This window comes from Pseudophryne corroboree, chromosome 2, assembly GCF_028390025.1.
Source record: "Pseudophryne corroboree isolate aPseCor3 chromosome 2, aPseCor3.hap2, whole genome shotgun sequence".
Taxonomy (NCBI): domain Eukaryota; kingdom Metazoa; phylum Chordata; class Amphibia; order Anura; family Myobatrachidae; genus Pseudophryne; species Pseudophryne corroboree.
In genome coordinates, this window is record NC_086445.1 from 476,576,706 (window position 1) to 476,601,255 (window position 24,550).

The 24,550-nt window shown below is 47.1% G+C and overlaps 1 protein-coding gene across 1 annotated transcript in view; it reads left to right on the plus strand.

The window, feature by feature from the left end:
* Window positions 1-24,550, plus strand: part of TMEM132E (transmembrane protein 132E) — a 733,604-nt gene that overhangs the window by 390,472 nt on the left and 318,582 nt on the right. The window lies entirely within an intron of this gene.

Consider the following 24,550-nt stretch of genomic DNA (forward strand, 5'->3'; position numbering starts at 1 on the left):
CATGACAGCGATAAGAGGATTGCAGTGGTAAAGAATGGGGAGAGCAGTTCTATTTCTATGGTTCTGTCTTAACCAGTAAATTAAGAATGACCATGATATTCAGCACAATAACCCATACTCCATGTTTTCAATTATCGGTATATAAAGGCCACACCGCATATTCAATAACCTATGATGGGGGTCACAGTCCACAGTGGCTCTCAGTACTAATTAGTATGAACAGCTAACTATTGTTATTTGGCTTTTATTGCTGTGATATTTTGCTGAGTGACATTTTCTTATCCTATAATCACAGACCACAGCATGGGAAGCAGTCTGGATCCCAGCTGTCGGAATCTGCGCCGGGATCTCATACTGATCCCCTCAGCACACCCACCTATTGGTATGACATTGAAACAGAGCACTTACTGTAACTGTGCTCCGTGTCTGCTATTTGTTGCAATTGAAATATGTGCAAGAACTCGTCCTTTCATCCTCCTGTCTTCTTTGCGCCGCATGTGTGCTGCCATGCAATGCTGACTTGCTCAGGAAGCATGTATAACAAGATTAGTCTAGTCATGCCTCTTGCCCTTAAATCATCACACGTTCTTCTGAGTGATTGCTGCAGTTTTTAGGGGGAAATGATGTTTACTATTATACCCCATTCCCCCAGCCTCTGCTGCACACTCATATATACACTCCATTTTTCCTTTCCTTGAATCATTTATGCCCTGCTGCTTCTGTTACATCTGCCACAGAGCAGCATGGATGTGACGGAGTAGAAATCCCCATAGCAGTCCCTTGGCAGCGTAAAGCAGTATCTGTGATATTTATGTAACCAGTCGGAGTGAGAAGGAACAGGGCTCACGCTGCAAATGAGGCTCCAAACAGGGAAGAGTGTCATAGGGTAAGATGTGATCTCTCAATTGGTGAGGTGCGTGTAAGAATCTGCAAGGCAGGTGTTTAGCCTCTTACCCACGGGAGGCAGTTTTCAAGAAGACCTAAAATGTAATTAGTGACTACCACAGTCATAGTCTGCTGCCTGTTGAGAGCTGCGTGGCTTTGATTTGTCGCTCACAGCAGGGAGATCTCTGATTTACAGCTCAATCTTCTGGAGTTTTGTCTGAGAAATCATGATTCCTCCCAACTATACACCTAATAATAGATATGACAGCTAATTATTTCCCCTTCAATGCTCAGATTGAATAAAAAAATGTCTTTATTTTAGAAATAGGCTTTGATCCATTTAGATGACTAAGTAACACCCGGCATGGTACTTTTGTCACATATAACTGGATATAGAATCCTTCACAACTGAGGTTGTTACATTAAACTCTGTATTTGCCATTTCCTGCAGGCAGCCAGTTGTGCCATCTGACTTATGAGCTGGACATAGTCATGGTAATCATATCTGTGAATGGGGACAAAAATGGCTGGGTACGCACGGTAATTACTTGATGGCAGATGCACCGTCATGCCGACAGAGCGGCTGACTCAGGTAAGTTACCGATCGGCCTCTCGATATGTTGGTCAGGACATCCAGCTGGGCAAGCATTTGGAGTTGCCAGCCCAGCTGTTAAGTCAATCCCTGCAGCAAGTGTATGGCCGGTCGGTGGACCGCCCGTTCACATAACTAAATGCGCCGACATACAGATGTAGCCATTCTTATCTTTGCTGTGATGCAGTATGCTGCAATGTGGCTTGCTGCATGGGGTGCCAGGCTGTGATTATTCATCGCCGGCTGTGAATAGTCACAGCCTGGCACACCATGCAGCATGCTGTAATGCAACATGCCGCATTGCAGTAAGATGAGCATGGCTACATCTGTATCTTTAGATGCACAGCCGACGCAATATGTCTGTTGACAGCATAATTTTCATGACATATTGGGGGTCATTCCGAGTTGATCGCTAGCTGAAAATGTTCACTGCGATTAAGAAAAAAAACGGCACTTCTGCGCATGCGTATGCGGCGCAGTGCGCACGCGCAATGTACTTTCACAACGGCCAATGTATTTTCCACACAAGGTCTAGTGAAGCTTTTCAGTCGCACAGGCAGCCGCAGAGTGATTAACAGGAAGTGGGCGTTTCTGGGTGTCAACTGACCGTTTTCAGGGAGTGTTCGGAAAAACGCAGGCATGCCAGGAAAAACGCAGGCGTGGCTGGGTGAACGCAGGCGTGGTTTTGACGTCAAAACAGGAACTAAATAGTCTGAAGTCATCGCAAGCACTGAGTAGGTCTGAAGCTACTCAGAAACTGCACAATATTTTTTTGTAGCCGCTCTGCTATGCACTTCTGCTAAACTAAATACACTCCCAGAGGGCGGCGGCTTAGCGTTTGCATGGCTGCTAAAAACAGCTAGCGAGCGATCAACTCGGAATGACCCCCATTGTGTGTACACAACCACTAACTGGCTTGCAATATTTCGCTGAGTGTGTACCCAAGTCAGTTATAAATAACCCATATGGTTCATACAATCACTTGCAAGTTACAAGAGATAATGGGCCTAATTCAGAGATATATGCAAACATGATGTTTACATACATGTCTGATGTTTTTAGCTCTGTGCATATGCAGATCAAGGACTGCGATATTGCTCACAATTGTCGCTGCATGGTTGACATGGTGCTGGCATTGGGGGTGGCGACAAGCAGCATTACAGAAAACAGGCTTATTGGCCCTGTTTTCGGGCTGTAGCTGTATCATTGAACGTCATTGGCTTCAGCAGCATGAATTTCCCGGCTATCCTGAGTATCCTGAGCAGCTGATCAGATAAGCCGGTAGGAGGTGTCTAATTACACAAGATGCCTACTCTGTCATTAGCATATTATCGCACATTCATGGGGGGTCATTCTGAGTTGATCGCCCGGTAGCAGTGTTTTGCAGCCGTGCGATCACATAGTCGCCGCCTATGGAGGAGTGTATTTTAGCATAGCAAATGTGCAATCGCTTGTGCAGGGGAGCTGTGCAAAAAGTTTTTGTGCAGTTTCTGAGTAACTCTGAACTTACTCAGCCACTACGATCTCTTCAGCCTGTCAGGTCCCGGAATTGACATCAGATATCTGCCCTGCAAACGCCTGCCCCCCCCCCCCCACCCCCCTGCGTTTTCCACGGCACTCCCAAAAAACGGTCAGTTGCCACCCAGAAACGCCTTCTTGCTGTCAATCACCTTGCGATCACCGCTGTGATCGCTTTTTTCGTTAGGTCCCACGCTGCCCAGCATTTCCTGTTGCTGTTCAGTGTCGCACCTGCGCATTGCAGTGCATGCGCACTTCAGACCCGATCGCACCGCTGCGAAAAACTGCAGCGTGCGATCCAGTCGGAATGACCCCCATGGTCGCAAAGAAGGAGGGAGTGGATACAAATTACCACGGTCTGAACTTGTTGTAAGAACCTCGCAGCGGCCTGGGTTCACTGCTCCTCCCCCCACACATCTTACCTGTCAGTGGCAGCAGTCTCTTTACCAACTCCGGCACTCACTGCTGTGTGCTGGGTTGCAGTGGGTCCAAGGAGGTTGATGTCACTTAGTCACCTCTACCTGAATGATGTGTAAAGGGAAGCAATCACCTATCCCCCTGGATATACCCAGGATTCAGGGGTGTAAATTCCCCCCTGTGCAGCATGCTGTGCATACTGTTTTTTCATTATTTTATTTATTTTGGTACAGGGATGTCACCACGCCTCCATGATTATCCTATAACAGTACCAGGCCCAGCCCTGCTCTCTACAGCCACGCTCACAGCCGCTGTGTTGAAAGATGCAGCTGTTGTTGCAAAATTGTCCATCTCTGATTCAGGCCTGAATTTGTATCAAAGATGCGGTCTGGTCTGTTGTCTTCTTGCACAGTACACCACAGTGCAGACCAATATGTTCAGCCCTCTTCATATTTTCCTTCTCTCCTGAAATCATGTGCCGGGCTCTTAAGAACAATTGCTTGTTCCAATTACATCATTTTGATTTGCTTAAAAGACGACAAAGCCCTTGTTTTACTCTCTGTATTGCCTCTGATTTCATATCTTTGGAGTTTTAACCAAATCAGCAGATGCTGCAACTCAATAACGGCCCCATGGTAGTCTCAGCATAAAGTCATGATTGGCATGCTGCAGTAAGCCGGTTGAGTGCTACAAACTGACTGCTGGAAGTCTCAGCGAAGATAATCATACAGTATATTGGTTCTCAACTTGTACATTCGTTTTAATACATAAAATAAAATATTCATTTTTTTGTGTAAAAGAGGGGATAGAAAATTCATTTTATCATTAAAGGATTGGCAAAACCACCCAAAAAGCTTTTCTATACGACCATAACATTCCTCCCAACTTTTTGAAGTTTTAAATAAGGACACTAAGCACGCCCTACATTAGGGGCTGTTACTTTGCGGCCGGTGGCGTATCCTCATGGGAAGTGCCATGATCGCGAGCTACACCCCCATTTTCATCACTATGGTGGCGTGGACAGCGCTCTGTGAGCTGCAGGCCATGCCCCTGTCCCTCTCTGCCATTGAATAGACACTATGCGCACAGCTTCTATTCACTGCTGCTGTGATAAGCAGTGTGAGAGAGGGTCTCCCAGTTGCCCCCCTAACGTGGGACACTTCAACCCTCGGGTGGGACAGTGGGACAATTACTGGAAAATGGGACCGGTCTGTGAAAATCAGGACATTTGGGAGGTATGCCATAAAGTCAACCATTATTCCACATGTTGAGCAGTGATTTAGTGAGAACTCCTGCTGGGTTCTCACTAAGGGGGTAATTCTAACCCGTTCGCTCACTGCGTTTTAACGCAGCAGAGCGAACGGGTCCCTACTGCGCGCATGCCAGACGGCCGAAGGCCGTAGCAGGAATGCGATCACCTTTGCCTGATTGACAGGCAGAGGCGATCGCTGGGCAGGAGGAGGTGGAACTGCGGCGTTTGGCCGCCGTTTCGTGGGTTTGGTCCGGCCAACGCAGGTGTTGCCGAACCGAACGGGGGGAGTTCCGCTGACGTCACACGCAGCCGCTGCGGGCCGGGGAGCGATGAGTAGCTTCCGGCCAGCACGCCAAAGCTGCACTGGCCGGGAACTACTCTTGAAGTGCAAAGGCATCGCCGCTGTGCGATGCCTTTGCACTTCTGCGAGGGGGGGCCGGACTGACATGCAGGAAGAAGATCTTAGCTGTGCTAAATTTAGCACAGCTACGATCTACGCGGAATGACCCCCCAAAGCCCAACAAAAACCAAGGTGAATTCGCTAGACAGCCACATGTGTGATTACACAGTTACACAGTCCTGCAAATAGCTGCAGTGCTACAAATGGCAGTGAATCCGATATTCTTCATATTTTAATTAGTATGTCTTGTCTAGCATGGACTTCCGGGTACCTACAGTTTCTCCTCCGCTTGCCTGTGTGTTGGTTGTATACAGATTTAAAAACATTACAGAAAGATACAGAGCATTCACATTAAACTCTAAATAATACATATACATGTACTCCAAGCAATTGGTCACAGTCTGTAAGCGAGACATGACTGCACTGGGGGAACCTTGACGCAGGAGGCACTGCTGATCTTTGCTAGTCATTCTGGGAAGTCATGCAGGATGAATCTTGCAAAGAGTTCTCAATAATGAAATTTAGTTGAAGTTCGTTAACGCCCCACATGATGTCCATAAGCTAGTAGAACCGTTTCTAACTATTAAGTTGTAATTAGTTTCTTGAACTAATATGGTGACATATAATATTGCTGTAAGCTCCTATTCCTGTGGGTTACCAATCCACAAAATAAGAGAGAAATTGCACACCACGGGAATGGAACAGTGCTAAACATAGATTAGTATATAAATGTAAGCAGCCAATTTCATGCAGAACAGCTATTTCAAGCATTAGAGTTTCCAGTATATTATAATATTCATCATAATTAATTTAAATAGCATTTTGAGTGGAGTAACCTGTAAAAGCTATTTCGGACTGTGCTGTATTTCTATCTAATCAAGTGTTAGTCCTTTTAAAAATACTACAAACATTTTTAATCCCCATCTTCCCTGTTTGTAAAACCATTTTTTTTTCTAACTTGACCATATCAGAGTGCCCATCATACAGAAAGTATTTGGACAGCACTGTCCACAGACTGCAGATAACTGCACTTGGTGGCATAGCCAGTGGGTATTCAGTATACAGTAACTTGCATGCTAGGCTTCATTTGCGTTTTTAAATGCCAGACAATACTTTTTTTACAACTCATATGTACGGTCATTCAGTCATTGTGGTGCATGTCTGAGAAGCAAGACCATTACATTAAGCAGATAAACATTGGGGAGTATTCTCTGTATGTGAGCATGTTCATGGATGTTTCATGATCATGCAGAGAACTGCATTTTCCTGTGGGGGATGTGCCATCCCTGCAATCCAAACCCCTCATTTTTCCCATGCTGTAGGCTTGGGGAACATATGAAAAAGAAGGCCATCACCATTACTTGCTAGCCATGCCATGGGTCTTGTGTGCCGGTCGAGGCATGTGTCCTCCGGGCGGCTGTTTCAATCGACAGCCGGCGGTTGGCTCCTCACAGTCTACGCGCCTTGGCTGCAGCACATGAGTTATACTGTCATTCATTAAAATAAAGTTGAGACAGCACAGTTAACAGCTATGTGCACCTCACAGCAATCCAACCAACAGCACTCTCTTCCCCCGAGCCCTTAAACGTCTACACCACAGCACAGCACCCCCCCCAGCCCCTTTTATGTCCACAGCACAGCTCTCTACCCTAGCCTCCTTCACTGTCCATAGCACAGCACTCTCCCCCTAGCCCTTTCAATGTCCACAGCATAGCACCCCCAGCCCCCTTGTTGTCTATAGTACAGCACACTCCAGCCCCTTGAATGTCCACAGAACAGCATGTGGGTATCCCAAAGTTATGAATTGATGCCTTAGTGTAGTATACACATTTTATTTTCATATCATCCTTTTAACGTCTTAAAACAGGGACAGAGTGGACTCTAAATTTGTACGGTTCTCATCAGAGGCACTTTAAGAGAGGAGAGGGCCTGGGTGCACTCTACAATTGCCCCCATGCCCCCTCCTCTCTAGTGGCACAGTAGACTCTGGCATTGTGCCGTAATCTACTGCACATGCGCAGATCTCCGGGAACATGGCACCCGCATCACTTCTCTCTGCTAGCACAGGGCTGACGGAGAGGTGAGTATAATTAAATGGGTTCAGGGTGTGTGGTGTGTGGGGCCAGTGTGCACTGCACAACTTACATCCATTATGGATACACCAGTGGTTCCCATAAGGTCAAACTTTCTGATGACAATCTTATATTTGGACACTGGTAGTTTTTCTGGACAGAATGCTTACTTTCACAGAATTCAGAACAATAGAAAAATTCCCTATATATACATTATACTAATATGATAATTATAACCATATCTGCCACTTCATGGTTTCACAATACAGGTAATGTCATAATGTTATGGGCTTCCAGTTATGAAAGAATAGCACTAGGACAGGCATGTAACATGAAGCATGTACAATATTGCCACAACATGTTCTCACTTGGCTGCTAAAAGCAATAAAGGAAACATTATTTTAAACTCTCAGATATCCCATTACACTTTTCCCATCAGAAATAGGAGGAATATATTGCTTATCAGGGATGTAGTGTGTAACTGTTCATAAGTCTATACTTCCCAACATCTGTAGCAAGAAAAAATCTGTAGCAAGAAAAACGCCCGAAGCTGCGTGTAACTGAAAGGGTGTGTGGCCTATGGAAAAAGGGTGTGGCTTTGCAGCAGTACCGTGACTGCGATCTACATACACCCCCATTTTCATCACTGAGGGTGCATGTCCAGCGCTCTGTGAGCTGCCGGCATGCCCTCATTCCCTCTGTCTCATAGACGCATGTGCACAGCGTCTATTCACTGCTGCTCTGCTAAGCAGGGCAGCGTGTGACATGAGCCTCCCAACTGCCCCTTCACTGCGGGACACTGCGGCCAGTTGGTGGAACAGCGGGACAGTCCCAAAAAAGGGATTGTCCCATGAAAATTGGGACAGTTGGGAGGTATAAGTGTAATGCAGTAATGTTGGTTGACAATGTATACATGTATGATAGATAGCCACACCCCATCAAGATTGCATGTGAAGAGGACAGAGGTATTCACAAAGGGGTATGACCAAAGGGGTATGACCACACTTGGCTATGTCCCCTAGTACCAAGGACCAAAGGATCAACCAGCAGCCCTGTCAGTACACAGTCTTTGCTAATAACACAATAACGAGTGGCCTTCAGCTTGCCGGTGGCCGGGCTCCCGACGACCAGCATACCGGCGCCCTCTTGGGGGTCCACGACCCCCCTGGAGGGAGAACAGATCATTCCTGCAGCATGGCGAGCACAGCGAGCCCGCAAAGGGGGTGGTATGCTGTCCGCCGGGGGCCCGACCGCCGGCATAACATTCTACACCCCACGATAACAATAGGGCAGTAGCTATATATACATTATATAGGCGAGCAATGTAATACTGTTCAGAATAAAATAAGGCTCTGTGTTACAATGTTGGAAAGCCATTAGAAAGGTTTTTGATCAATGCAGGGTGAATGTAGTAAATGTTTTCAAAAGCTATTTCTGTTGTTCAGTCTTCTAAAGACAAGGAGCTAATTAAGAGCTGCACTTTGGCAGTGTGCAATATTATAAAGCGGAGCTTAGTGAGCCTGAGGCGGTGCAAGGCACAAACTAACAGGACATCTAGTATTGAACCCCTGTAAAACCCAAGAAGCACTAATAGCAAAGCACTTTAAAATCTTTTCTTCTCCCAGGTTGTTTTGATTACTTGATATCTACAGTATGTTCTATTTCCATATAAAAGAAATGAGAATGATCAGATTTTAATCAATCATTCACATAAGCTTGGATAACATCTTTGCTTTTCAGAAATAATTTGCTACAGTGTGTGTACAATCACGTAATAATAGATTTAGTAACAGTGTCACATGAGTAACACAAACCTGATTACATCATCTGTTACCTACCAGTATGGCAGTCCATAGTGTAGTGGTTTTTTGTGGTATGTTTTTTTTTTTTTTCTCAAGAATGGTCTCATATTGTATGACCATGCTGCTGATCATCTTTCCCTCCCGTTTATTCTCTGGCTTTTGATTCCACTGAAGTCTGAAAACCCCAACAGTACCAGGAGAAGTCTTTAATACCCCTTTCAGAACACATGAGGCAGGTCGCACCCAGGAGCCTGACATGGGAGCTCCCAGGGTGCAACCGGCCACAGGCGCCCCGTCGCCGCTGTCTGCAACCTGGCATAGTGCCAGGTTGGTGACGTTAGTGTGAATGGAAAACGGGTCGCATCGACCCTGCTCCCATTTACACCGCACAGCGAGCCAGGTTGAACACGAGTTCATCCCTGCTCGCTACCAGGGTTGAAATACTGGATTGCTCGACCTGGTATATTTCCCCTGGCACCTTTCAGACCGCACAGGAACACGAGTTATGGGGGTCATTCCAAGTTGTTCGCTCTGTATTTTTTTCTCGCAACGGAGCGATTAGTCGCTAATGTGCATGCGCAATGCCCGCAGTGCGACTGCGCCAAGTAAATTTGCTATGCAGTTAGGTATTTTACTCACGGCATTACAGGGTTTTTTCTTCGTTCTGGTGATCGTAATGTGATTGACAGGAAGTGGGTGTTTCTGGGCGGAAACAGGCCGTTTTATGGGTGTGTGCGAAAAAACGCTACAGTTTCTGGGAAAAACGCGGGAGTGGCTGGAGAAACGGAGGAGTGTCTGGGCGAACGCTGGGTGTGTTTGTGACGTCAAACCAGGAACGACAAACACTGAACTGATCGCAGATGCCGAGTAAGTGTGGAGCTACTCAGAAACTGCTAAGAAGTGTCTATTCGCTATTTTGCTAATCTTTCGTTCACAATTTTGATAAGCTAAGATTCACTCCCAGTAGGCGGCGGCTTAGCGTGTGCAAAGCTGCTAAAAGCAGCTTGCGAGCGAACAACTCGGAATGACCCCCTATGTGCGCTCATGTGCCAATAACCCATGTTCAGAGCTGGCGGTCTGAAAGGGGTATTAATTGTCCTATTATTTCCCTCCCTCATAACTGAAGATGGGTACACACTAGACAATCCTGGATCGTGGCCGATGGCATTACTGACAGAAAGATATATTGGTCGGCCGTACACACTAAATGTTATAATATGCGATATATCATTCAGTGGCCACATCCAGGAACCTTGTGTCCCTGGCGATATCATCAGATATGCCTGCATTGCAGGCAGAACAGACGGCGCGATGAACGACATGCAGGAGTGTGCAATAGTGTGCACACACTGCCCAAAGTGAACGATATGCCGGTCCGATCTGCCGGATCAGACGATATATCGCCTAGTGTGTACCCAGCTTAAGCAACAGGCAGGCTAAAGCTTTGATGGAATCTTCCCCACTCATAAGAGTAAAGGCCAGTACTTACTGGCCGATGTGGGAGAGATGTGTGCTGAGCGGTTCGCTCAGTACACATCTCTCCCGCCGCTCAGCACAGCGCGATGTGTGCTGAGCGTGCAGGGGGAGCCGGGGGGCGATCATTTCATCCAGCGGGTGAAATGAGCGGCCCGCTAGATTGGCCAATCGAGCACCAGCGATAATGATGCGCGGGGCTACGCATCGCTATCGCTGTAGGGGATACACACGGAGCGATCAGGCTTAAAATCTAAGGAATCTTGTCAGATTGCTTAGATTTTAAGCAGCGATCGCTCCGTGAGTACCCCCCTTAACAGACCTGATCAGTAACACAATGATTTAGAGATAAGGTGACACCACAGTGCAAATACTCCGATGCTCATTTTTTTTATATACACAGTGAGATATCTGCTGTTTCATTTTTTGCAAAGCCAATATGATTTTTCTTCTTGAACCTAAATTCTAGCCAAAAGAGAATTAAAGGGAATTAAGCTTGCTTGAAAATGAAACATATTGCAGTACTTTCTTCTGTCTTCTGATTAACACTATAATCCCTTATTGCCTTCAGGCTAGCAATGATTTGTAATACATTCATTAATATGGCTTACATTTCTACATTAAACTAGACATAAACATTGTAAACAATAAATCTTTTTTTTTTTTTTTTTTTTATCCTTTGACTCAAAAAAATAAATGGCAAAATGTCAGAACTGAGAACTTTTGTTACCCGCAGAAGGGAGGCAGCATCCTTCTAGGTGTCATGCTGTAAACTGGAGATGGCTTGTAGAAGGCACAAAGGAACCAAGCCATATTATAAAGGGCAAACAAATGTTTTTGTGCCTTAGGCTAAACTCATCTAAAGAGAGGCAATGCTGCTTCCCATATCTACCATGTCTCGTCTTGCCGTAAGGCAGCCGCACACATGTATCATTATTTCTAAAAGTACTGAATAAACTTTTTGCATTTCTGTATAATTACATCCATATATAATGAATGCCTGCATTACAATAATACATTAGCAATACAAACTTTTGTAATCGGATCATCAGCATGATATAAGTAGAATCATAGGTCACGGAAATATTTCCTAATATTGCATTACAGAATGTTTCCACGGGTATTTTGTTCTAGGAACTTCTCTTGAACATTTTCTATTTAAAGACTAAAGAACTAAATGAGCCTAGCTAGTTTGTATCATATTTAGAGAACACTTGTTCTTAAGCTTCAAATGAATATTCTCATGTGTATTATAAGTTCTCGCACATTTAAAATGTGAGTGTCATTAGTAGGATACATTTAGTTTTTCAAATCTTAATAAATGATTGCATTGTTGGGTGATTGAAATCTTAATCTAACAGCCGTAGAGACATAGTAATCAACAAAAAAGCATATGTATCTAATAAAAGTGTAGTAAGATACAAAGGCATACTTTATGTTCTGTTGGAAATGTACTTGTCTTGCATGTTTGCAAGAGAAGAATATTGTGGGTTATTCAAGTTTGATAGCAAACCAAAAAAGCAAGCAACTGGGCAAAACCACATTGCACTGCAGGTGGGGCAGATGTTACATGTGCAGAGAGAGTGAGATTTGGGTGGGGTGTGTTCAAACTGAAATCTAAATTGCAGTGTAAAAATAAAGCAGCCAGTATTTACAATGCACAAAAAAATAAATAACCCACCCACATCTAAATCTCTCTGCACATGATACATCTGCCACACGGATTCAGTATGGGAACCCGACGGTCAACACACTAATATATTCCCCCTCGGGGAGGGGGGGGGGGAGTGTGGATTTCAGGTCCCTGTCAGGATTCTGACCGCTAGGATTCCATTGGCTGTTGGGATTCCGGCATCTGTATCCTGACCGCCAGGATCCCTACAGCCAGGAAACTAACTGCTTCCCATATAAGACCTGCAGTGCAACATGGTTTTACCCATTAGTGTGCTTTTTTGGTTCGCTACAAACCTGAATAAGGCCCATTATCTAAATCCTTCAATGTCATGTTGATCACAATTTTAGGAAAATAACCAATAGTGACTATAAACATATGTTATTTTCTGTCCACTTTTATTACTCCATTGCAATGGACCTGATTCAGAGGTAGATGTCTATCAGGCCTAATTCAGATGCGGTTGGAATCAGGGCCGGCCCGACCATTACAGCGGGTTGGCAGAGCGCCAAGCTGTGAGGGCGGTGTCTCCCACTGCTGCGCTGACTAAGTCACAAACAGTGTGAAATGACTCCTGGCCTGCGGCTGTCCTCCCACCAGCCGGCGCCGACAGATACTTTGACTGCTAGCGCTATTGGGTGTGTTATCACCACCTGCCTCCCCACCTGCTATCCTTTCCCCAGTGGATATCTGCCCATAAAAGGGGTGCCACAGCTGGTGTGGGGCTTCGGTCTCCCGGTGATTTGCGCCTGAGTTGTTAATTAGCCAGTGACGGACACCAAAGTGTTTAAACACCCATTGCAGACAGCCTCAGAGGACAGCACCCATCCCCTTCCTCCCAGCTGGAGCATGCAGCTGACACTGATAGCACAACCAAACTGAGTCCACCACCACTCCCACTAGAGGTTGCGGCAGGTACAATTTTTGCAGTATCTGTTCTTTGAACAGTGAGTTCATTATTTTGTGACTGGATAAATATCCATAACATTGACACCTACAGTAAATAGCAAAATCACATTATCTTTGTATCTGATGGGTTTGCAGCAAAACTACTATTGGACAGCATTCAAATTTGGCAGAAACGTAAGTACTTGAATAAGTTCCTGAATGAAATAGAATTCTGCACAGGATATCCAGAATCGTAGGGAACAGACATATGTTTGCAGACAATAGTGCATCATTTTTTTCAAATGTCACTAGCTAATTTATTATTATATTCATATTCAGTTTGATCTTCATATGAGTCTCCTTAGGAGCATTTGATAGACACAAAATATGCAGTTGTTGCCTTGCTGTTGTTGTTTGTTTGTTTTTTGTTTCTTTTTACTAATGTTTGTGCTCAGGAGCGTATTCAAAACTTCAGATTAAAGACATTAGTTTTTATTTAGAATATGGAAAGTACAATTTATTCCAGAAATTATTGCCTACATAATCATCGTCGTTTATTTGTATGGTTCCACAGATTCTGTAGCATCTGACATACTGGATGGTAGGGTGGCCAATCTCTGGTATCAGGATTGAAAAATGGTCACTCCCGGGATTCCTGGGATTGGCTTTTTTACTGCTTGTCGCCCCGCAGACATAACTAACCAAACTGCAGGGGCGGGAGGGTGAGAAACTTCATTCACACTTGGCGGCGGGTGACGGCATGGGGAGCCGGGAGGAGGTGGCGGGTGACGACCACCTTTTCATCGGGCTCAGCGGTGGGTGACGGGCTGGTAACGGCACAGCGTGACCTCAGAGTCCGACGTCACACTGCGCAGGGGGAGCCGGGAGGAGGGAGCCGAGCAGCGTTGAGCGCTGAGGACGCTCAATGCTGACCAGCATTAAAGGGCCGCCTGATCCTGCAATCCCCGGAATTGGAGCTTCTAATCCCGGGATTGAATCCCAGCCGATGCGCTGATGGACTCCCGGGTTATAAACCCAGAAATCCAGGGACCATCGGCCATCGCAAAGGACTGCTCTTATTAGGAGAGTTGTCCTTTGAGATACTAATTGTATATGTTAGTGCATATGTGATTAATATCGATGCGATGTGTGGCTGGAGGTACACCACAAGGTTAGTCCATCCTGCCCACTGTAACTTACATAAATTACATATTTAAAAGCAGCAAGCATAATAGTTGGTATGTCGGCAGAACAATTAATGCATGGATGCAGTCAAAAGGACAAAGAACCGTATATGACGAGGAAAATACAACTGAGAAGAAGAATAAATCCATGTGTGCAATTAAATAACAAATCGCAAGGCATCAGACAAGGAACATAAGAGGTAGAACATACATGAGAAGGTACAGAAGACCCTGCCTGCGAAAGCTTACATTCTAGTGTGAGGTTGAAGAAATACAGTAGATTAAGTGGCGCAGTTTAGTTTGGGATATGGGCCAGGTAATGGCAGAAGTATGGAGACGCATGGAATACAATGAGCAAGATTGATGTAAATAGTGGTGGAGCAGTTTATAGTGCACTGCAGAATTATATATTTGTTCTGCAATGCAGTGAGTAAGTGGCTGGTTGTGGAAGAGGAGACAACCACCATGAAGCCGAGCCAGTGTTATCCTTAATATTCCCAGAAAGGTGGTTGCATCAAATCACCTGCCGTTAACCAGGCTTTCACCGCTCTACGCTGGCAAGAACAGTGGGCCTGGTCCTAGAGGGTGCTTACATTCTAAGTAAAATGTTTCCAACAGAAACAAAACCAAATGAGATTAAAAAAAAATACAGAACTACAGTACATTTGCAGTACAGTGTATCTGTTTATTTAGCTTGCTGGGTACCTAACAGATGCTCCATTTACTATTCAGACAAAATTCAAAGGCGAACCATGTTACATGAATAAATATGACAGAAACAGCATCTAGTCTCTTTTACCTTCATAGTATGTTCTAGTCGGTTCCACACTTCTCTCTTTCTACAATATCTGATTTCCTGAATCCCCATGAGCAGTTTTCCTTGAAAACAGACAAAGCTGTTTTACTCTTTCCCAAGGCTCTTCATCTTGTTTATCGACTTTATGTCTTTTAACGTTCTCCACTGTCATGTGTTTAACATGCCCTCTCCTGCTCTGTACCCCGCATTTACAGTCCTCTGTGACACCTCACATTTTGATCTCATAATTCCATCTTCTTTTGAAACTGACCTTTTTTATTTTTATCTTTCAGACCCACTAAGCCAAGGGTCTTCCTTTTGTTCCTTTTTTTTATTTCTATTTTCTCCTCACCTGCTAAGTGATCTCACTTTGAGATCCTTTCAAAACAGAGGTCGACAAACTGTGGCTCCTCATCTGTTGTGAAACTAAAAGTTCCAGCATGCCCTTCCAGCTGGTGACACAAGATACCGAAGACTTGAAACAACCCATGTTGCTAGGAGGAAGCTGTTATACAGGTTTCATCCTGCAGCTCCATCATGTATCAAAAGCACAGTACTGCTGATGTATCACATCCTTTTTGTCCATGTGTTCTTTATCCTCCAGTGTCGTTCTATCAGCCCTTTGTGTAGCACACTAAGACGTAAAGGAGAAGATTGATAGAATAACACTTTTGTGCTGTTGTTCAGTAACCAGTGCAGGGTTGCCTACTCTCCCACATTCAGCGGGAGGCTCCAGTTTTGTAAGTGAGTCTCCCGCAGCCCCACATATCCTCCGAGTCCTCCTGGTTTTTCAGTGCTTCTCTGCAAATAAATGCTGACTGCACATGCACGAGTACTCCTTGGTGAAAAATGTGAACTGCGCAAGTCCAGAATGACAGGGGGTGGAGCCTGCACGTGGGATGTAATTACGCATTATTTAAATGCTGGACACCATGGAGTTGTGGGTAGCGGTGGTCGGCTGGAGAGGAGAGGCATTTCTGAGCAGCAGTGTGTGTCACTAGCGGCGGGCAGTAGCAGTGCCAGTGTAATGTATTATGGTGCTTGTGTACTGGGTGTAATATGGGGGAAGGGGGGCTGTGTATAATGTAATATAATATGGTGCTGTGTGTACTGGGTGTAATATGAAGTGTGGGGGGGCTGTGTATAATGTAATGTAATATGGTGCTGTGTGTACTGGGTATAATATGGGGGGGTGTATAATGTAATGTAATATGGTGCTGTGTGTACTGGGTGTAATATGGAGTGGGGGGGGGGGCTGTGTATAATGTAATATGGTGCAGTATGTACTGGGTGCAATATGGGGGAGGAGCTGGGCTGTGTATATTGTAATATGGCATACCTCCCAACATCAGTGATCCTTAAGTAGTGTCTCCCTTGCGCTGCAAAGGGGAGTGGTCTATGTAAAAGGGGCAGGGTTTTGTGAGAATGCCATGATTGCAAGCCACGACCGCGTTTTTGTCACTGTGGGGGCATGCCCATCGCTCCATAAACACAAACATGTCCAAATATTATCTACAGAAGGAAAATTAACCTCTAGCATCTTGTTTTCCTTTCTACTTACTACATATTTCCCTGGTCAGTATCATGATATAGGAAATATAGCTATTATATTAGCTTATTAACATCAAAGCTGTGTGCAGTGAAAAAGCTTCTCTAGGGCCAAAATCACTGGCAGTCATTAACATTTATTGATATGACGTCACTGAAGAGTACTTGATCTGTTATATTTAGGATTAACAGAATCTGTGGGTTTTTATGTCCTTATTAGAACTGCCATTTATATTCTTACTTCTGATTACCTGCTTTAATAGCTGCTGTTACAATATCTGCTGCCTGCAGTCGCTAATAATGATGCTGTTATTTCTTAACGAAACATTGTCAAAATTCTCCAGTATTCTCGATTGCTAAATGCAGTATATGATTTCACATCAGCCCATAGCCCTATTTAGCCATGCTGTCCCAGGCTTCAAAGCTTCCAAGATGTCTAACTGTGCAAAAAGAAATATACACATTCTGCAAGCAACAAAATAATGGCTTTATTATTGAATGTCTTAGGGGGCAGTTCAATTAAGTGTGATGTTGAGTAGTGTTGGGAATGAGTGCCTGTACCTATTTAATTGTCTGCATCGCGCCCGACACTTAAATCGGGAGATGCAGTTTACTGCACCTAAAGCTAGGGGTGCCTTAAGTGCTGGACATAATGCTGTTACTGCAGGTGGTAAGCCCGCAACTAGCATCGCAGCACTAGTTTAGTCGGATTTTTGCTCACATTCAACATCGCATTTAACTGAATTGCCAGCTGTTTAAGGAAAAAAGGGATTATTAATGGCATAGAAGGCATTTCTGCCATCTTAAATGCATGCCTATTTATTATCATTTATTTGAATTTGGCCTTTATGGTGTTTGCAGCCAGCATAGCCAATCAGTGAGAACTTTGGACACATCCAGTTCTCAGCTTCCTGGTCCAAGCTCCCTATTCTGTGACATCATGAGGCAGAGGCATGTCAGGTCAGCCCAAGGTGCATTGGTGTCATGCCACGACACTGCACTATTATATATATATATATATATATATATATATATATATATATTTACAACAATCCCTGCCCCATTGAAGTTTACAGTCAAATTCTCTTCTGCACATATACATACAAGAGTCCACTTTTGTCAGCTGTATGTTTTTGGACCATGTGACCTTACAAACTGAACAAAATATGCTACAGGTAAATGTCTCATTATGATTGGTCATCTTTAATACAGTTATTACCGTTTTTGCTATTAATATTATCCTGCATTCACTTTTTGATAAAACATGAGCACAGAAATAATGAAATAAAATAATCATGGGAAATACAATTTATAAATTGCAATGAGGCGTCTATTCAATTATTGTGCTTGACATTAACTACACACTTTAAGCTAGCTTATCAACTAAAAATAACGACACGGACACAACTGCGTTGGATTAAATGGTCATTGAATTTATTAATTGGAATGACCTCACTCGTAGTGGGTGGCCAGGAAGATGCTACCACTAACCAGCTCTAGTCACGATCTTACAAAATGGCGGCGACTAAATGCCCCAACTGTCATGGGTGCGACTGAAACGCCCCATCTATATATATCAGCATAACCTGTGTTGCGAAGGTCTCACCACCCCTTCCTATAGCAGAGTGAGGACGCTCCCCAAGGAAGCGCCCCTCGCCCCCCCACAAGGGCAGGACACACTCGCCGTCCTTCAAAAGGGGTAAGTGCCCCACAACACCACTTATGCTACAAGTGACCGCTGGCCAGTAGCGCCTTCCCACCCACTGAGTCTGAAAGAAAGATAATAGTAAGCCAAATTGAAGAGGGCCAAATTAGAGAGCCAATAGGGTGGGTGGGTGGGCTTCCAGACGACAAGAGGAAGTAACTCTGGAAGTTTCTACCCTTAATGTACTAAACACCTCCCCTACACTCCCCGATAGGCTGGCCCTAACCAATTACCACTCACTCAAAACTCTGATCTGCCTAGCAACAATTGACCTCTTTAACCAATCACAAAATTGCAAGACTCTTATATAGATATCGTGCCCAGCCAGGCACTCTCCTTATCTAAGGCGTCTATTCAATTATTGTGCTTGACATTAACTACACACTTTAAGCTAGCTTATCAACTAAAAATAACGACACGGACACAACTGCATTGGATTAAATGGTCATTGAATTTATTAATTTGAATGACCTCACTCGTAGTGGGTGGCCAGGAAGACGCTACCACTAACCAGCTCTAGTCACGATCTTACAAAATGGCGGCGACTAAACGCCCCAACTGTCATGGGTGCGACTGAAACACCCCATCTATATATATCCGCATAACCTGTGTTGCGAAGGTCTCACCACCCCTTCCTATAGCAGAGTGAGGACGCTCCCCAAGGAAGCGCCCCTCGTCCCCCCACAAGGGCAGGACACACTCGCCGTCCTTCAAAAGGGGTAAGTGCCCCACAACACCACTTATGCTACAAGTGACCGCTGGCCAGTAGCGCCTTCCCGCCACTGCCAGTTTCAGAGAAACGCAGCCCGCCAACCCAATACGCAATGAAATCCAACTAAAAGAACAAAATACCTATCAAAACAAATCCTATCCCTACCGCTAAAGATAACAAACTAATTCAGACAAGAAAACACCGCCCGCAGAAAAACTCCAATCCCAAGATGGGAGAGATGCACACCATCCTTCCTAAAATAAAAGGGGCTCTGGAGCACCAATAGCGGATGTCTAACAGCCAAACTACCAGCAGCCAACACAAACTTCGACACAGCAAAGTTAATCTTCTTCCTAGCCCTGTCCAGCGCTGTGACGTTCCGTGATCCCCTCCAGACAAACCTAGGAATAATGTCAGACCAAACCAAGCGTACACCAGGCCAAAGCAAGCTATGCTCCCACAAATCCGCCTGAATCCGAAGGATAAGATCTATACCTTTTAGGTGACCTACATCGTTACCGCCCAGGTGCAGCAGCAACCATTGGGGACGCCCCCAACGCTGCTCGTGCTGAAACAACAGCTCCAAAAGTCCAGACCATCTGAGACCTCTCACACCTAACCATCGCACTCTGCGACCACCTAACAACTCAGAATACCTATCAGCAAGGGGATGACGCTCGGCCCAAAACACATAAGAATGGCCAACTACCCAAATCTGTTCGGTGGAATCAGTTGGCGCTGTAAAAGAAAAAGTAACGTAGCTGTCAGGCCGTGCCCATAAAACGGGTATTTAGAACCGTTAGACCAAACCGAACAGTTAGTAACATAAAAACCCAAGTGAAGGAGAAAACTTAAAAAACCTCCCGTGGACCTGGAGTGTCAGCCAATTGTAATTAGGCCCCCTCGGAGGAAAAATTAAAAAAATTCCTTCACACCTCCAATTCTGGAACGCTAATCATTCCAAAATTGGCAGGTAAACAACGTTTTTGGGTTAGCGCAAGTAGCGCAACATTGAACCTTATCCAATCTAATATAAGACTTAAACGCCGCTGACTTCCACCGTCCCATTTCCTGAATGGCTGACGGTGGAAGTCCGCGTGCCGCAGCGCAAGTTGCCACAGCGCAAGTTGCCGCACCGATGCGAAAGGAATGCGTCCCATATTCCGCGCTATTAAGCCCCAGGGCGACCAAACAGCGCTTCAACACAGCGGCAAACTGAAACCGAGTGAGAGGCAATGCATCCCCGTGCAGTAGTACTTGAGCCCCACCTTTAGGCCGTAGAGGTAAATACATTTTTGCAAGCAGCACAGGGCACAAATTGTCATCCTCCTGAGCCTTCAAAGTCACCCAGCGTCCTTGGAACGAGGCAACCTAAGCATGACAACACCTTCCTTGAGTACCAGGTCCCTGAAAAGCAGGCCTGTATCAGTGGACCGTTTATTAGCGCCCACCACCTCGCCAACCCGAAAGGCCCCAAAAAACGCAAATGAAAAGGCTGCACGGAAAAGGGACGCCTCAAACGCAGAATCAGTCACCGCCGGCAGAATCGCCATGAGCTCGCGCAACAACTGTGTGTCAATAGGTCTGCGCGTATCCGGCTGGGACGGACTTAACCTCGCCCAACCCCTGAGCGCCTTGGATAAGGTAAAAGACCTGGTGGGGTCCGTCCCCTGCTGCAACCGAGCATGGAACGAAATCCCCGCCAACGCCGCGCACATGGACGCCTTGAACCTACCACTCTGGTAACACTCCCAAACAAAGGCCAACAAAAAATCCTCCTCCGACTTACCCCCGACCCCACACCTAACCTGATGCGCCTGCCATTCACGCCAAGCCGCAGCGTATGCCCGACGGGTCGAAGGGGCCAATGAGTACAGCGCCAAGCCATCTACGCCAGTTCTATAATCTGCCAGACAGTAGTTGGACAAGTCAATCCTAGGGCCTCCTCCCCGGGGGCCAACCTGCGAAACCTGGCAAAATTGAAACGCGACAGCTCATCCGCGATGTCGTTCTCGACCCCAGGCACGTGCTTCGCCGTGAAATTGATGTTAAAACGGAGACATTGTAACACCAAAAATCTCAACAGCCGCAAAGCCTGCGGCGATGATGCACGTTGATTGTTCACCACATGCACCACCCCCAAATTGTCGCACCAAAAGACAATCGTCCGGTTCGCCAACTTAGGGGCCCACAACTCCACTGCCACAGCTATCGGAAACAGTTCCAATAAAAGTAGGTTAGCCGTAAAACCACGAAATACCCAAGACTGGGGCCAGGCCGAAACACACCACTCGCCCTGGAAAAAAGCATCAAAACCCGTAGAACCGGCAGCATCTGTAAACAGCTCCAGGGAAGAATTGGCGACGGGCCGGAGAGGCCACAACAATTCTGAATTAAAAGTTACCAAAAAGGTCGACCAAGTTCTAAGGTCGTCCTTAATTTCCCGAGACAGACGAATGGTGTGGTGCGGCCCAGTCACTCCCGCCGTGGCCCTCTCAAGTTTGCGGCAAAACACCCTCCCCATAGGTATGACCCGGCAAGCAAAATTAAAGGAGCCTAAAAGGGACTGCACCTGGCGAAGTCTAACTCTACGCTTACTCAAGCATTCCTCGATCTGTCCCAAAAGCTTTGCCACCTTGTCGGACGGGATGCGACTACAACCAGCGCTAGTGTCAACCTCGATGCCCAGGTGAGAAAGGCAACACGTGGGTCCCTCTGTCTTATCGTGGGCAACAGGCACTCCCAGAACCCTGAACAAGGCGGACGCCGAAAAAAGGAGCTCCTGGCAAGTGTTGCTGCCTCCTGGGCCTACAAAAAGAAAGTCATCGAGATAGTGAGTGATGCCAACGTGCCTCGTTCCCGCAGCAATGCACCAATGCAGGAACGAGCTAAATTTCTCGAAGTAGGCGCAAGAGACAGAACAACCCATCGGCAAACATTTGTCAACATAAAAGAAACCGCCTAACTGAAAACCCATGAACTTGAAAGAGTCGGGGTGAAGGGGAAGAAGGCGAAAAGCGGATTCAACATCTAACTTGGCCAACAGGGCTGCGGGCCCAAAACTCCGGATCAATTCCAGGGCCTCGTCAAACAACTGGTACCTGACCGTACAAAACTCCTCAGGAATGGCGTCGTTAACGGAGCCCACATGCGGGTGGGACAAATGCTGGATCAAGCGGAATTTACCCGGCGCCTTCTTGGGAACCACCCCAAAGGGAGATACGCATAACCCAGGCAAAGGCTCACATGCAAAAGGGCCGCACATGCGACCCAATTGCCCCTCCGCCTCCACCTTCTGCCTGACCACATGGGGAAACTCCGTCGCCGACCTCAAATTCCTGCGAGACACCACGTGTACTGATTCCGAAATGGGCAAACGAAAACCGCAACTAAACCTGGCTAACAAAAACTCAGCATCCTCCGTCCTGGGGTAACGGTGCAACCATTTAGCCAACTCAGGTACAACTATGGGTGAGGGTGCCTTACTTCGCACTGCCGCCTGCAGCGCCCTGGTCGGCCTGCTTAACCCCGCCTCCGGACTTACAATCCTTAGCGGGGTGACTGGCTCCACAGATGCGGCAGGAGTGACGAAAATGACAACTCGCACCCCTTGTGCATTTAGAGTCGTTAAACGCAAAACACTTGCCCTTTGCCGCCGTACCAGGAACATTCTTACCCCCCGAAAACTTCCTCTTGGTCTGACCCTCAACCACACTACCCGCTTGGTTGGAATCCTCTATCCAAACCTCGACATCCTTAAAGCCCAAAGGTAACGTCGGATTGCCATCCTGATTCTTACGGAATTTTTCATCGTAATCCCTCCAGAAGGAACCTTTGTACTTTAAGAACATCTCATTAATTAAAAACATGTACTTTACCACATTAAGATGTTCGGCAGGGCGAGTTTTTAGGTAAACAGCAGAAAAGATTAAGAAACCTCTTAACCAATGATGAAAGCTCCGGAAAGCATTTTCACCGATGCCCCCCGCCTTCTTCGCCTTGTCGAAGTCCTTCCTCATGTCATCCGTGAGGGTGAAAAGGTCGACAAATTTCCCCTTAACTATTTGTTCCTTCATCCTCTTCCGTAAACCCAGAGTAACAGCCGTGTTGGCGCAGCGCACCATCTCCGAAAACAACGGCGGCTCGTCAGGAGCCGCCGCCTTTTTCGGCACCTTATCCTTCCCTACCACCTTGGCGACCTCACGCGCGACTAATTTCGCAAGCTTGCGCGGGCGCTTGGGGGAATCAGACCCCTCGCTGCTAGTAGAGGATTCAGATGAAGATACAACAGATGAATCAGCTGCAACGTCATGCTCACCAGAACCGGAAGGGCCAGGGACGTCAGCCATCTCAGTCGCCTGCGATAGACCTGGAACTGAAGAACCGGCATCTGTTGGAGATGGGTCCGCATCACCGCGCCTCCCGGATCCGTCCTGCACCGGAGCGGCCTGAGGGGCTGCAGAGCAGTCTGTACTAACCTCGGGAACAGAAACAAGCGGAATTAAGTTACCCGGCCCCTCAGCCCAACCAACGGATGAAACGGGGAGGGGGATAAGGCGGTTGACAGTATGGGAACTGGTGGAAGGCTGGCGCCGGAAGTGACGTGGATTAAAACCCTCCCGAAAAAGAAGAAACATTATGTAGGTGTCCGAAAGCTTGCCCCATCCTGGAGGACCAGACTGACTGGACCACCTGCGGAGTGGAAACTAGCGGAGGGAAACTTTGCGAAACTACCGGGGGAAATGGGAATTGCAAGTAAGGCAGGCCCATACCGCTGGGGGAAGAGAATGCTGGCAAGCCAAGGGTGCTCGTAGCAAAGCCACACCCCGCCACGGACCGAAAATCCGTAACGGAATGCTGGCTGGCAAAGACACAGAGGCTGCTGCGGAGCCATGTACAGAAAAGGCCCACAGCACCTCCAAGTGTCCAGCAGATGGCTGCACCTCCCCACCCAGCATGCTACCAGCAGTTGGTTGAGGGCGATGAGATGAGCAGCCAGGCACTAAAATGGCTGCCAGGGGGGGAGCCTGACCTAGGAGGGGCTCACTGAAACCCTGCGAATCTTCACACTGCCCGCTGACCCCCCCGGCCACTGGGGCTCTGTAATGCCCACCAGCAGCCAGGGGTGCATCAGGGGCCCCAAAAGCACCGGGCGCGGGATCCGTGGGGGGCCCACTATGCCCCAGGGTAGCCGCGCCCGCAACCTCCCCAGTGTATGAAACCAGCGCGGCTGGGGGTGCCGAATCCCCGCCGCGCATGCCGCCCGCAGCAGCGCCGGCGCCAGCCGCCCCCAGCAGCGCCGGCGCCAGCCGCCCCATACCCGCTGATCGCGGGAGAGAAGCGGTCGGCCGGCGCTGCAGCCCCAGTTACCCTCGCGGCCGGGGGTGACGAGTCCCTGGCCCGAGACAGAGAGCGTCCCGCGCTGACGGCCGCCGTGCCCGACCCGCTAGTAGCGGGACGCACGGAGCCGCCAGGCGCTGCATCAGGGGCAGAGAGGGGAGGCGCTGACGGAACGGGCACCATCGCGCCTCCCGCCCCGGAGCTGGGAGCCTGACGAGCGGGGACAGCAGCAGGGCGGCGGAGGCGCACAGCACCCGATGTGGGAGCGGCGTCCGCCAGCCTTAGGGGACGGGG